General features: G+C 38.4%; 1 protein-coding gene across 2 annotated transcripts in view; it reads right to left on the reverse strand.

Moving 5' to 3' along the window:
• The window catches only part of Hdc (histidine decarboxylase), a 179,753-nt gene that overhangs the window by 151,777 nt on the left and 12,551 nt on the right, over nucleotides 1–15,425 (reverse strand). The window contains exon 1 of one of the 2 annotated variants that reach the window (XM_083142563.1): nucleotides 5,903–6,031. The exons of the other annotated variant lie outside the window; for it this stretch is intronic. The gene's annotated coding sequence lies outside the window, so the exon portion shown is untranslated. Of the gene's footprint in view, nucleotides 1–5,902; nucleotides 6,032–15,425 lie in introns of those variants that run through there. 2 annotated transcript variants of the gene reach the window in all.

Here is a 15,425-nt window from a genome sequence, read left to right on the forward strand (position 1 = left end):
CGATCATTTCTCTCATGCACACGCAGACTCAAAGGGGAAAACCCACTGTGGTTTAGGTCTGGCAACCAGGGGGACCTACGATGTCTCAATTGTCAATGAGTGGTCTTTAAATGAAAAGCTGGATGTGCGCATGCGCGACATGAATAGCTACGAGAGTTACCTTGGAGGGTTTGCTTTGACAATGTGGGCTTGAATTTGTGGTGCATCTGAATGGAAATTGGTGCTGAATACATATTCGCGGTAGAAAAAGGTGACTGAAAGTATCCAAAATGTACCATGCTCAGTTATCTTTTTATTGAAACACCCTGTACTTGAAAGCTCAATAATTGGAATCTTTGTTCGGCTATCTGAGAGTCAAGTAAGCAGTGCTCAATGAGCGAACTTTGTCTTTTGCTCAAAAAGGGATTGGGCCGCGGAATATGGAGTTAATGTGTATTCTGTGATCGGGATCTAAGTTTACAATACTAAAGGTTTTCATTTCTGAATCTAGCGTAACACTTGGTTCATCGGCGTGGTGATGTCACCGCCTAGTAATTTGATCTGATCTCAGTTTAACCTCCGATTAGCATATCTGTGCATAAAGTTGACTTAAAAAAAGCATATAATTGACTTAAAACAAAAACTCAAATTCACCTGTTGCAGATTTATCGACCTTCTTCCTTTGAAAGAATGACCTATTTTTCATATTTGCAGTTCACCACATTCGTTGAAGGTTTAGTGTTAGTTTTTGACGTCGTCTCCGGGTGATCACTTTATGGGCCTCCCCGATGGCGCAGTGGTAGCGCTTTCGCCTTGTAATCAAGGGATCCCGGGTTCGATACCCGGTGGAGGCACTTAGTGGTTCGGATCCCACTTTAAACTGTAGGTCCAGTCCCGATTAGCTTTACTGTGCATAAAGTGGACTCTAAACACTAAATCAACCAATCAATCAAAACGGATGATCACTTTAGACGTTAGATACAGGGATTCGCTTTCTAGTCTTGCGTTAATTGACATTTTAGCATCACTTTTAAAAGTTTCAGGAGCAGATCGTCTGATATTAGATCTTTCAAGAGTTAATCTCTTTTCTGTTGTTAACATTAAGTCAAAGCTCGTCTTAAGTTCAAGTTTTGCTCAGGTAAGTTAATCGGGACTGGACCTACAGTTTAAAGTGAGTACCGGGTCACTGTGCAATGTGGCTCTATCCAGGATCAAACCCAAGGCACTTGATAACAAGGGGAAAACATAACCTCAACGCCACCAGGGTGGCACTTTATGATTTAGCGTTAGTTCTAGACGTTCCATGGGGCAATCATCTAATTTTTGATGGGGAGACTGTCCCCTTTAATTCTCCCAGCCGACCTCCGCGACGGAGTGGTTAGCATGGCGCGCTACACTGCCAGGGGTCCATGGTTCAAATCCCAACCTGGGCATGCAGTGGTAGCGTTATTATTGCCTTGTAATCTAGGGGTTCGATACCAGGTGGAGGCACAAGTTGTTCGGATCCCACTTTAAACTGTAGGTCCAGTTCCGATTAGCCTTACTGTGCATAAAGTGAACTTAAAATAGCAACTCAAACCAAACCAACCTGGGCATAACCGTTCTTAGTGAGTGTCCTTTCATCATCGCTCACCCCCATCGTCGCGATTAGCCAAAGTGGCAGAAAAGCGGCGCTCAATAATGAAAATCAAACCTTGAAGCGACCATTGCCCACACTTTGCTTTCTAAATTTTTTGTCCTTATGTGCTTCGTTGATCAATGAGCGAAGTGCATCACTATAATAGTGCAGAACGGCTATTTTGACAAAATCCTCTTTCTCTGCTGGCTGCTTCCGGGAAGGAGTGTTTGAAAGGTTGCCGCTTGCTGTATAAAGAGGGGGACAGCGGTTTGACAGCAAGTTCCTTCCTAGGTAAACGCGGCAACAGAGGGTCACTCCAATAAAGGCTGTCATAAGGACGCCTCAACTATAGATCGCTTCGATCTATGAGCGAAAACTGCTTCGGTACTTGATCCAGTCCTAGTCTGAGTCCCCCAGAAAAAGCAGAAGTGGAAGAATACCAGATTTACGTTTTCGCACGAACACCGACTCCCCCACATCGGCAACCGATTTCTCCCTTGAACGATGGAATAAGAACCTTGGAGAAGGGGAGGGGGAGAGATGGAAACGTTGTTGATCTGTGTCTCTGCTCTTCTTCACACCGCGCGACCACGTCTTCGCTTTTCGGTTTGTTTGCCGACGACTAAAGGCGAAACGGTGAGCAAGTGGTCGAGTCCCAAGAATAACTAAAACGTTGACTATTCAACACCCTCTCGATACTTTTCTGCCAACGTAAGCCATTTCGGTTGAGCTGCCACAAGTGCATCAGGTGCATCAAAACGGGAGGCATGTTTTGCAATGCTCTTCCACCAGTGGTTGTATGTGTTTTGTCTCCTAGTTTATTTATATAATGATATGCGCTCACAGAACTAAATGCATCATATCGATTGATGCACTAGAATGCATCGATTGATGCACTAAAGTGTGTTTTATGGCTTCTTCAAAGAATCAAATTCACATTTGATGCATTTGGGTGCATTTTTGGATGTCCTGAAAGAAACACCAAAGTGCATCAGTTGATGCGTTTTGATGCACCTTGATGCGTTTTAATGCACCTTCCTGCATCTTCTTTGATGATGCACTTAAACGTTTCGCCTGAGCATCATAAACTCTGTAGCTCAGACCAAACTTTTAAGTGCATCATCCAAAAAGAAGCAGGAAGGTGCATCAAGGAACATCAACTGATGCATTGAAGTGCATCTCGACTGAAAAGGAATCCTCACTTCAATGAAATGATGCACTTTGGTGTTTCTTTCACGACATACAAAAATGCACCCAAATGCATCAAATGTGAATCTGATTCTCTAAAGAAGCCATAAAACACACTTTAGTGCATCAATCGATGCATTCTGATGCATCAATCGATATGATGCATTTAGTTTTCTGTGTGTATGCTTCCAGCGCCTTCCTCCAGAAGAGATTTGTCCAACAACTCCACTCTGAAGAAGAAAACTACGTCTTCAAAGACGTGTCCTTCGAATCCAAGAAGTGTAATATCCGAAGTCGACCCCAGCCCGTATGAAAATTAAAAGACAAACAGGAAGAATTCATCACCCTTTATATAACTCCCCTCCTATCCTTTCTTGTGTTGGCGTCTGCCTCTTTGTCTCCTGAGCGAGCTTCCATCTGCCGGAATCCCGTTATCTTCTGACGACAATTACCAGCATCAGGGATTAGCCCAAGGAGAAGAGCTCTGCCCTATTGCTTATATTGCTGCCATGGCAACGTGGATTTTTCTCCCCTCCCTTTCTCCTATCTGTTTTCCTTCTGACGGGGAGTAAGTAGGTAATGCAATTTCACGCTCGCTTTGTGGTCGAAACAGTTGATTCTTCCTTCCATTATACGGCGCCTACGTGTCCATTTTCCCCTCTGCACACGGAGGTATACCTAGAAGTCCAACACATTCTTCCTTTATTTGGCGTCCAAACACTGATGTTTCTAGCTCGGAGGGAAATTTCCTTTTCGAATGCCAAAAATCTCCTTTGAATTCCAAAATCCCTTTCGAATACTAGAAATCAATATCGAATGCCAAAAATCCCTTTCGAGTGCCAGAAATCTCTTTTGAATGCCATAATATTATCTCGAATACCAAAAATCTTCTTTGAATTCCAAAATATTTTCGAATGCCAAAAATCAATACCGAATGCCAAAATCTCTTTCGAATGCCAAAAATCCCTTTTGAGTGCCAAAACTCCCTTTCGAGTGCCAAAAATCCCTTTCGAGTGCCAAGAATTTCTTTCGAATGCCAAAAATTTATTTCGAACTCCAAAAATCTCTTTCGAATGCCAAAAATCTTCTTTGAATTCCAAAATCCCTTTTGAATGCCAAAAATCAATATCGAATGCCAAAATCTCTTTCGAATGCCAAAAATCCCTTTCGAGTGCCAAAAATCCCTTTCGAGTGGCAAGAATCTCTTCTGAATGCCTAAAATTTATTTCGAACTCCAAAAATCTCTTTCGAATGGCAAAAATCTGCTTTGATTTCCAAAATCCCTTTCAAAGGCCAAAAATCCCTTTCGAATACCAAAAATCTCTTTCTGACCTTAAAATTACCTTTGTTTTACAAGCAAGAAATACAATAAAGACAATGATTGATTCAGTTCTTTCATTTTATTTCAATTTTCTGCCATCTGAGGTGAAGTCGTCAGGAGTCTCAGGCAATTTCTTTCAGTTTCTCCTCCTCCCTTTGTTAGGAAAAATCTCCTTTTGGGAATTTTGAAAACTCATCAAACCCTTTTGTTTTAGGGGTAAATAGTTATTCTAGTTTATTAACCTTGACACACTTCATTGAAGAGAAAAAGTTATGAGGAATTGTTATTCTGTGAGAATACACACTTTCAGAAGTGTTCTTTCTTACTTGACACAGTGGGATCCATGAGTATTACCGTGCAAATTGTCCATCACCATGTTCGTGCACTTTATTTGACCCAATGAGAGCTTCAAGAATTAAAAGAAAACTCAAAACAAGCTGTTGACAACTTCTGCACCAGCATACATAAAAATCCATCCATCGCTTAAAAACACATTGGATGTAAGAGAAAATTAATGAAAATAGCCATGGACAATTTGCCGAGCAATACTAGTGGATCCCACTGCACACCCTGGACTACATTTTGCAGACTAGCGATGCCCTGGCGTCTGGACTCACAGCCAGTATGATCCTCTCTGGGGTTCGTGTTGTGTCGTCCCTACATGTTTGTGATTCTCCCTTCATCCATCTCATATCTCATGACTACAGCCCGGATTCTTATGTAATATCAAAGTACAAAATACGTACTTAAATATGTAACAATAATTGATAAGATGTGTACCTAAATATATATTATCAAAAGGATATGTAGCTAAATATGTAGTATCAAAGAATATGTAATATTAATAATTATCGAGTATCCAAGCAATTTCAAGAATCTGCTAGATATTTATTTTATTTGAACATATTCAACGTAATTTTAAAGACATAAGTTTTTCAAATTAAAATTTGTATCAAACTTATAAACTCAAGAAAGCACAGCAACGTGCACATATTTAAGAAACGAATTTTGTCAACTATTAATTACTTTTCGCATCGCAAATTATTGTAGACTATGTAAATATGTAAGAGAGCTCTCCGTATCTTTCGAAACAAATTGTAAAAGAAAAGGTTCTACAGAGAGAACAATCGAATGAAAATACATAGCTACTTTTGCATTTTTTTGTACAAGGGAACATATTGTGTAACTCGCTACGTACAGGAAAGTAGCTTTATTGCCCACCGATTCTAAGGTGTTTTGTCTGAATCTAAAAGAGAAACAAAAATATGTAACCAGAAAGGGGGAGAAAAACTCCAGCATCTTTCAATAAATAACAGTTCCAGTATATTTTTTTTGTCTTCAGCCTGTAAATTTTCTTCATGTTTCAGAAATTCAAAATATAGGAAAAAAGGATCAAAATAGGAAAAAAATACCGAAATATATTGTTTTATGTAAAGTAAATTAGCAAATGTGTAAAATATGTATTATCCTGGCAAATATGTAAAAATATATAACATAAAACTTATGCAAAATGATGTCAGTTACATAATTCGTTGACATATTCGTGTTCAAGGAATGTATCTCGAAAGGAATAGAATATGTAATTACACACAAATCCGAGCTCTACTCATCACCATTCATCCTCATCTTCGCGATTAAGCAAAAATGGAAGAAAAGCTAAGTAAAATATACGAAATCGATAAATTTCATGTATTATTCATTGGAATACTAGCATCAGATAATAAAAAAGCTATCATGATGACGGTGCACGGGGAAACATGGATGTAGTGGATGTAATAGAAGTACATTTATCTTACCTTAAAAAACAATTCTGTTGCTAATCGAGTCGTAGCCGTCGAATGCGGAACTGAAGAGAAGAGTGGATTAAGAACCTACATGGAAATCATCTTATATGTTCTGTTCGAAACCTTCCATTGGAAAAATCGAAGCAGTCTTGAAACAGCTGTTTAATAAGAATTGGCATATGCTTCATGCTTCAATATAAACTCATGTTGTTGTTATGGAAGATTGTGGTAACTTCTCCTTCGTGACAAATTGCAGCTTCATTGTGAAACTTATCACACTCTGAGATAATGAGGCATGTGTGCGTGCACAGTGCAGAACATTAGTTGTTCTTTTCTTCTTTAATTTTTTTCTTTTGAAAACCGGGACGAAGCTAGTAGTTATAATCAATTTCACACTGAAATCGTCCATAAGCACTAAGAAGTTTTTCATAACCTTCGATATTCTTACGATTCTGCTGAACCTTTTCTTCTAATCATTGACAGTTTGCCCCACTGAAAATTGTTATTTCCTAATTAAGTTTCTACTTTGTCTGTAGAAATAAAAAGTAGGCTTAATTCAGGAAATGCATGTTACTTCTCTCTTCATAAACTTTTGTCTTCTCGTTTAATATCTAAGAAACTAAAAGTTAAAATATACAAAACAGTAATTTTGCCTGTAGTATTATATGGGTGTGAAACTTGGTCCCTTACATTGAAAGAGGAACATAAATTGAGAGTATCTGAAAATAAGATCCTTAGGAAAATCTTTGGACCTAAAAGGGATGAGGAGACAGGTGAGTGGAGAAGGTTACATAATTTAGAACTACATGATTTGTATTCATGTCCAGATATTATTAGAATGATTAAATCAAGAAGACTTAGGTGGGCAGGCCACGTGGCACGAATGGGAGAGGAAAGAGGAGTTTACAGGATTCTTGTTGGGAAACCTGATGGTAAGAGACCTGTAGGAAGGCCAAGACGAAGATTGAGGGACAACGTTGAGATGGACCTAAGGGAAATCGGTAGGGATGGAAAAGAGTATATAGATCTTTCTCAAGATAGGGACAGATGGAAGGCCTGTGTTGCTGCAGCCATGAACCTTCGGGTTTAAGAAGGCTAGAGAGTTAGTTAGTAGCTTTGTCTGTTTCTAATTTTCGTGCAGAAAAGCTGATAATATTCCATTGAACAAGAAACATCATCTACTATGTGTATTCTAATTGTTCTGTTTGGAAGTAAGGTTTTGTAACACATTCAAAAGATTTACGGATAGCTCATTGATATGTTGTAAAAGCTGTTTTTGTTGTTGTAACTCTCTGAGTTTTACTAGGGTTGACCTTAGGAGTAGTATTGTTTCTAGCAGTGAGGTGAAGACTTTGTGAATATTATCAGTAGATGAGGGAGGTTGATCAATGTTTTTTTGTCGACCATCCAGAATGTCGACTATTCGTAGAATTAGCAGAAGGGAAGACATTTTCCCTATAGATGAGGAAGGAGGAATGTTCGACTCCGTTGAGGAGCTTTCTGTATATGATGGGATGTATTCTGGATTATTGTGAACCATATTTCTCGCTTTGTTATGGTGTTTCCTTTTGTACTTTGTAGTTCTTTGCTATTTTTGTGTGAACTATTTGGTATCTCAAATATGTCTGGATGTGGAAATACTTTTGGGTCCACTGTGTCTTGTCCTAAAGAATATTGTTGTCTTTCTGTATTATTGAAAATGGGCTCCAAAGTTGAGTTGTGTTTTGTGTTAGTAGATGTGAGTTTTTATGTTTTAAGCCAGTGGGTGATGAACGGGAACATTGTTGAATAGGTGGAAAGTCTTTTAGATTTATTGTGGGCTTCATAACTTCATGTATGCTAGGTTGTGGAATGTAAGTCCCTTCCATCATTTGTTTAGCTTCACGGTATGATAAGTTATTTAGTGCCATGCGTTCCTGAATCAGGCGCTATTTGTGCCACATTGGGCAATTTTTATCAAGAGCTGAGTGAGAACCCTGGCAATTCGAACACTTGTTAGGGATGTTACACGTATATCCGTGTTTAATTGCTCCACAGGTAGCGCATTTAGACTGTGAACGACATTGATTAGCCGTGTGAGCGAATCTGAAACAGTTTCTACATTGGATGACTGCTTTCTGTCGGGGTGTTACTTCATATATGCTACTATTTATGGCTACTTTTTCCGGGAGATGTCTACCATGGAATGTCAAACACGCTAGTTTAGTATTGCGTAACTGAAACGAACCATCACTTTTCCATATCTTCTTTTTCATTCGTTTAGCACATATAATTGGAATATATGATTGACTGCCATCCACTACGTCTTCCTCACTGACATCGAATTCAATACAATATATTAGACCTTCTCGTTGAACTAAGGATTGTGGTATGCGAGCCTTGATGGAGAGTTGAGATTGAAATTTTTCATTTTTAACAAAATAATTATTCGCCTCCAGAGCGGAGTTGAAATATACTCTTACCCTGTTACGTCCCCCTTGGCCTATATGATTTTTTTCTTTTCTAAATTTGTTACCTAGGCTCCCGCCCGCAAATTTACCGACGTTTTCTCCTGTACCCTCTATCAGAACTATGAAAGGGCCATTACTGTTATGATCATAGAAGTTCTGTAGTGGAACCAAGATTCTTACGTCCGAAGACTTAAGAGAATTATCCGTGGCTTGGGCTGAAATAACTTTTTGACCTTGTCCTACTTGATGGGCTTCTATCTGAGAATTATCTACTTCAATGTAGAATGCGGGTGTAATATTAGGATTCATGTCACTAACACTAGTATTTTCAGAATGAAAAGGCGAAGCTGCATGAAGATCGTTTCAGTCTTCCATTCTGATTAAGTTTATCAATGATGAGATCTTTACGGCCTGTTAAATATACAATTGACACTTGTATGGATTAAAAGTCACATGTGTCACTTAAAAATTCTTGTATATTCGTACACTTGATCTTTAACGCTTAACAAACAGGCACAATGTTACAACTCTGCACCTTGTAGTACATACAAGTATGCTTTAATTCGTGCAAAACTGCCAAACAATCCTATGCATATGCTCGAAAATGTAAGCTTGAATTATGACTTTTATATATATATATATATATATATATATATTAAAAAACAAGAGAAAGCAAAAGGACAAAAGTGATTTTTTAATATAATCGCATATAATACTGGTGAACTAGATTGACTAATTTCATAAGGAAAACTTAAAACTAATTCAATAGCAGAAACGATGTCCAAAGTCGACAGGTTTTTGTTGACAGGGTCATGAAGAAGAAGAAATTGTATATTTCTACATTCTACATATTCTACTTTTTGAAAAATTAGATCTATTTTTAATCTTGTTAGAATATACAAGAGAATATTGATGCCGATTGCATTAATAAGTGTCTAGATGTTGGTAATATGGCTAGATTGCACAATCGACCCTTGTGTTTTACCGTTTGAAAGTAAAAAGAAAATATTGTGCGCTAATAGTACGTATTTTACACTTCAAATTGCCACTGTGCATTTCTCAATTTGAATGAAATAATAAAAAATACTACTACATTACTTGCCATAGCTGGTTTCCTTGAACCTAATCCATGTTGTAAACACACAGTATTGCCAGGTCGAACTTTTCAACAGGAATATGTACCTATGCGAATTTCCACTAGGATTCAACTTTTTTAAAATCATGTTTTCATTAGTATTTTTTCATGTTTTCATTCAAAAAGACTCTATAGAAAAAGGCGGGGACGCGGTAGCAGTAGGGGGTGGTAGGTCAATTACCCCAGGGGCGGAGGGCAATTAATACTACTTTTTTTTCCACTTCCAAGTGTTTCGTCACCTTAAATTTTACATTTCTGGAATCCTTGATTCAAAACCTATCCAACGATGTATCGTACATATTTCTATTACGAAGGATTGATTCGACATTCTTACCGGTAATATTTTCATAAGCTTATTTTCTATTGTTTTTTATATAAAATATTTATTGGTTGTGGACAAGATCCATTTACCAGTTAACAATTTATAAATTTGTAATATATACATGCATGCATTTAATATTTACATATAATTATTCCTTTCGTAATAAATAGTTAAAAAATTTCATTACACATTTACGTCATTGTTTTCGACTAGTTAAAATATTTTGTAAGAATATTGATTACCGAGGAGAAGTCAGTAAACAAGGCAGTGTCAGTGGCGCTTGATGTCCACTCGTGTACAAATCCTGTAAAAATTGTTCTCTGTGTGTTTCATAAAGTTTACACTGAAATATAATATGGTTCGGAGTTGCAATATTTTCACTAAAGAAACAGACTGGTGAATGCACTGGGTTCTTCATGTAAAAGTGAACTTCGGCGATAGTGTGATTTAACCTGCAGCGCATTATACAGAGCATTCCTTGACATTCGCTACGAGACTCGGCGGCAAGCGGCCCGGCGTTGACCGTCGGGCCGCTTGCCGCCGAATCTCGTAGCGAATGTCACGGAATGCTCTGTAGTTGTGAGGGAACTCCGGGATGTTTGAACCAGCATTCCTTTGGAATTCTTTCTTGTATAGAATAGTACACCTTACCGCATTGAGTTTCAGTATTCGTCCACAAACTTTGCCAGTCAGTAAGTAATTCTTTTTTTAACCAAAACTACAGACGGAAACTTTACTGAAAACGGCCGTTGGATTGTTTGATTCGTTGTATATTTTGCCAATGTATCTGCTACATCATTCCTTTCTAACCCTCGGAATACCAAAGGGGTACATTTTGTACCCCACGCATTTATTTGTAGCTGTATTTTATCTGGTTTTTAGTTCCGAAACTGGGATTTTTTTGTAGCTGAATTTTTTGGTTTAATGTGAATGACAAGCAGTAAAAAAGTTGACCTTTCTCGAAAAAATTGCTATGAAAAATAGAGTTTGTGTCTGGGGTCCAAAATGTACCCCATTGGTATTCCAATAATGAAAGTAAATGCAGTGTTTTAGGCATTTGAAAAGTTGTTTGTCAACTACATTTTCATTTATTCTTGGATGCGTGTTTACTTCTTGTTTGTTTCTATTGTATCATTCAAAATCATTAATCATTCAAAGTCATGAAAGCTACGTATAGAACATGAATATAAATGACTGTGTTTATTACATATTACATATTATTACATATTTTTATACTTGGGACTTGGGAAATACATTATAAAAATACTCTGTATGTTATTTGAAAAATTCTAATTTTTAAACGCGAAACAAAGAAACAAATCATTGGGGGTCCAAAATATATCCCATTGGTATTGGGTGGGTGTTGTTTTGCTTGGTATTTCGAGGGTATTAAAATATGTCCAGCGGTCAAAATAAAGTTGATATCATATCTCAATCTCATTAATTTCAGTGCCAGTATTCTTTTGTTAACAATATACCATTTTGTAAGACATGGCCATGATTGAAACTGTAAAGAATTGAGCACAGAGGCTTTTATTGCAATTATAACTGAATTCAACTTCTTCTCTTATACGTAAAGCAATGCCTGTCGTATTGCGAAAGCTTTAGCAGTGTAAATGGACAGATACGATGACTATTGGGTTATGTGTACGTGTAGTAAATGACTAAGATCCACACGAAGATTTCTACACGGGTCTACCAAGAATAATAATTTACAGGATGGGACACACACTATTTTCCACCTTATAAATCACAGACTACGAAACCCTAGTACAAGCAGACCCATCTGGTGGTGGAAGACAACGTACTCCATCAAAATAAGAAGCAATAATGCAATCAGTTTCGACATGAGAAATCATCGATATAATACTGTATTTATTTGGTATTTCAGCTCAGTACTCGAACATCGAATTGACCTTTTTTTTCTAATGTAATTAATACATTAAAAGGCAATAATTAAAAACTTGCATCTTATCTTGGATTGTGCAGAGGAAATGTGAAGAAGCTATATGATATTGAATCATTTTTCTCGGTTTTCGTGGAAATCAAGACAAGGAACAACATTTTAATTCTTATCAAAAGTCTTATTGCTTTATAATTGTAATTAATATTCCTGATTTTTTATTTCCATTGGAGTTAATGAATCTAAACCACGTGATTTGCAATACAATTAGCAATAATGGTACCGGAATATGTTACCCTTGCACAGTCAATAAGGAACTACCCGGAATGCAGTAGATCGTCCATTGAAGTATTATTGTACTGTGGAATTACAATGAAATTTCATCAGATTCAAACACAAAGAAAGAACATTGATAAATAATGTCAAGTTGTAAAAATTTGTACACCATACACATGCTTTTGATTTGATCTTCAAAGATTCCATTGTACATCGTCTTCTGCTAATATGATAGTAAAATTTCATTCACTATTCCAAAATACTGTGCACATGTTCAAGTGCACTTACATTTCATTCTACATCAACTTAAACTACAAAGAAAGAGATGTTTCTACCTTTGCTTAGAGCAGAGATTCTCAAACTGTGGTACGCGTACCCCCAGGGGTACATGAAGGACTTGAAGGGGGTACGCGATCAGCTCGGAAGAGAAATGTGAAGAATACCCACATTTTTGCTGCAGGTGTGTAGAGCAAACTTTATTGTTTCGGATTTCATAGCTTTAACACTTAACAGAAAAATATGGTTGATTTTGCCACTGACATTCTTTTCTTTGTTTCGTATGTTTTGTAATAAAGTACTCGTTTGAAATCTCTACACTTTCATTCTTCAACTCAAAATCCCACAAACATTTGTTAAAATGTAAAAACGTCACGGGTACGACTGGGTATATTTGTTGGGGAAGTTTATAAGCATGATTCAATAATACAGGAGGCATTTTGAGAACCGCTGACTTAGAGCGATCAAACTCAAAAAATCTACTTTGAGACTTCCGAGAGGAGGAAGCGATACTCAAAGTCAGCAACTTTTGTAGAATAGAATAGAATAGAATTTATTTCAAGTATGAGCCTTTACAGCTATACATACCATACAAGTGAAAAATGTTAGTATTCTTTTCCTAACCTTTCCTCCTCTTAGTCTACTTGCACATTCACACTGCTTGGGAGTTTACAAACACTATTTCATTTCAACTCTTTCCCTATACTTGCAGTTTTACCTGAGTGATTCCAAAATTTTCTCACATTTATTTATTAATGGATTTATTTAGTAACCCTCCCCCTTTCGCACATGTTCGCTACCCCACTGAGCTTCTTTGCTCTCTTTGCCCAGGCGTAGTGTAGGAAAGTTCCCAGATTCCTTATTTGCGCCTCCCCCCTCTCGGTCTCTCCCTCCTAATAACGCTTGTCATTATATTCTCAATGTTATCTTCCTTTATTTATATTTTTGTCTTGCCTCCCCTGTTTCTTTGCACTGGAGGAGAATGTGAAATTTCGTCTCGTCTTCCCCACATAGCGGGCATTCTACGCTCCCATCCTCCCGTTTTACTTTAACTTGTGCCCACCACCCCAGTCTGAACCAGGCCAATCCTGACCTTTCTTTTGCCCCACACAAATCCACGTACTTTATCCTTCCCCATTGTCGATCTGTATCCACTATTTTCGCTGATGTTAACGATATTTTTGCGTCGCATTCTGCCAAAATTTTCTGTTTGGTAATATCTTTCAGTCTGGCACGTATGGCCCCTACCACCTGCATATCAATTCTCCCCTCTCTTTCCTCTTCCCACACCCATCCCAGCCCTATACTGTATAATTCCGTCTTTATTTTTGCTACCCATTGCCTCACATTACCCCCCCCCCCTTATCTGTGATTGTACACAGAGTTTCTTCAAATTCCCCCCCCCCCCCCATGGTGATCAGTTTTGCCCAGTATTTAATGCTCCTCATTTTGGCATCCACTTCCTCTCTTAATTTTCCCATTTCCCTAAGTGCCCCACATGTTGCCGTACCCCTCCCTACTCCTAGCCCTTGTTTTAGGAATCTAGACTGTACGACGTTTACGGTTTCCCCTCCCTCTCAGACCCATAGTTCGATGCCATAGAATAGTGTTGCCTTAACTGTGACCTCGTAGACCCCCTCCAGAATTTTGGTTGGAATATTTAGTACTTTGTATTTTATTTGTTTTGTTGTTTCTAACGCAAAAATTGCTTTACATTTATTCCTGTGTACGTGCCTTGCCCACCTACCCGTCATTGTCATCACCATGCCTAAATAATCGTACTGTTTCACCCTATCGACACTTGTCTCCTCGTATTTCCATTGTTCATCCTTACCAAATACGTACCCGTTCTTAAATACCATTATTTTGGTCTTCTTCATATTTACTCGCATGGCCCATTTCCCGCAATATCCGTGTAACGTGTCTAGACCGTTCTGTAGACCCCCTGTTCTGTTCGAAATCAGTACCAGGTCGTCTGCGTACAACAAAAGCGGTACCTTTACGTCGGATATCGTTGGTGGATCCGTGTCCCTCTGCGTTATTTCCTCCACGATATCGTTGATGAAGAGGATAAACAGCAGAGGGGAGAGAACGCACCCCTGCTTCACCCCCAGTATTGATTCATTTACCCCTGTAAAGCCCTCATTCTCACACTTTACGCAAAACTTAACTTTTTCATATGCCGCTTGGAGAGCTCTGATCATTCTGGCAGATACCCCAACGTCCCACAATTTTGCCCACAACATTTGCCTGTTAACCGTGTCAAAAGCCTTTTGGAAATGCACGTAGCAGCAATATAGTTTCCCCCTTTTCACCCCTAGTTTTTGTTGTATCAATGTCTGCAATAAAAGTACATTGTCTATTGTCTGAAATTTTTTCCGAAATCAAGCTTGCAGAGGGGAAAGAACATCAAAATTTTCGCAACATTTTTGTAATCGTCTATATAATATATGGCAGTACACTTTGCTCAGTACCGACAGTATTGAGACCCTCCTGTGATTGTTAGGATTGTTTTTTTTCCCTTTACCCTTGTAGATGGGGCAAATGATGATATCCGAACATTTTTCCGGAAACAGTCCCTTCCGGTAGAGCCCATTCATAATTTCCCTGCCCATTTTCGCCATCAGTGAATTGTGCCCTTTATAATCCCAGCGGTTAAGCCATCCCTGCCTGCCGCCTTCCCGTTTCTTAGCGAGTTGATTGCTAGAGAGTATCCATTGTCTTGTTATTTCTTCATCTAGAATTGGTTACGAAGGTGCCCAAGTAATTTCCATCGTTCCCAGGTGTATTTATTTCTCCCTCCCTTGTTCCCATTATTCCCTTAAAGTGTCGTTCCCACGTTTCGGGGTAATCTCCGCCTCCGTGTACTCTTTCCCTCTTAAGTTCCGGATTATTCTCCACAGCTGTGCTGTGTCTTGCTGTTGCACGGCCTCCCACTTCCCCCCCCTTTCCCTCTCCAGTATCGTAGCGTATAGTTTCAGCTGTGTCACATACGTTACTCTATTTGCCTCGTTGCTGAGTATTTTGATTTTTTTCAGAGCCTGTGTCATTGCTTTTTTCTGAATTTTGCATGCATCATTATATCATCCTCCCTTCTGAGTTTTCCCTCCCCCCGCCCATCCTGTATCATGTGCCTGGCTGCCCTCTCCATGGAATGTAGTATAATTTTAATG

The sequence above is a fragment of the Lepisma saccharinum genome, chromosome 21 (genome assembly GCF_977018435.1).
Source record: "Lepisma saccharinum chromosome 21, izLepSacc3.1, whole genome shotgun sequence".
NCBI lineage: Eukaryota > Metazoa > Arthropoda > Insecta > Zygentoma > Lepismatidae > Lepisma > Lepisma saccharinum.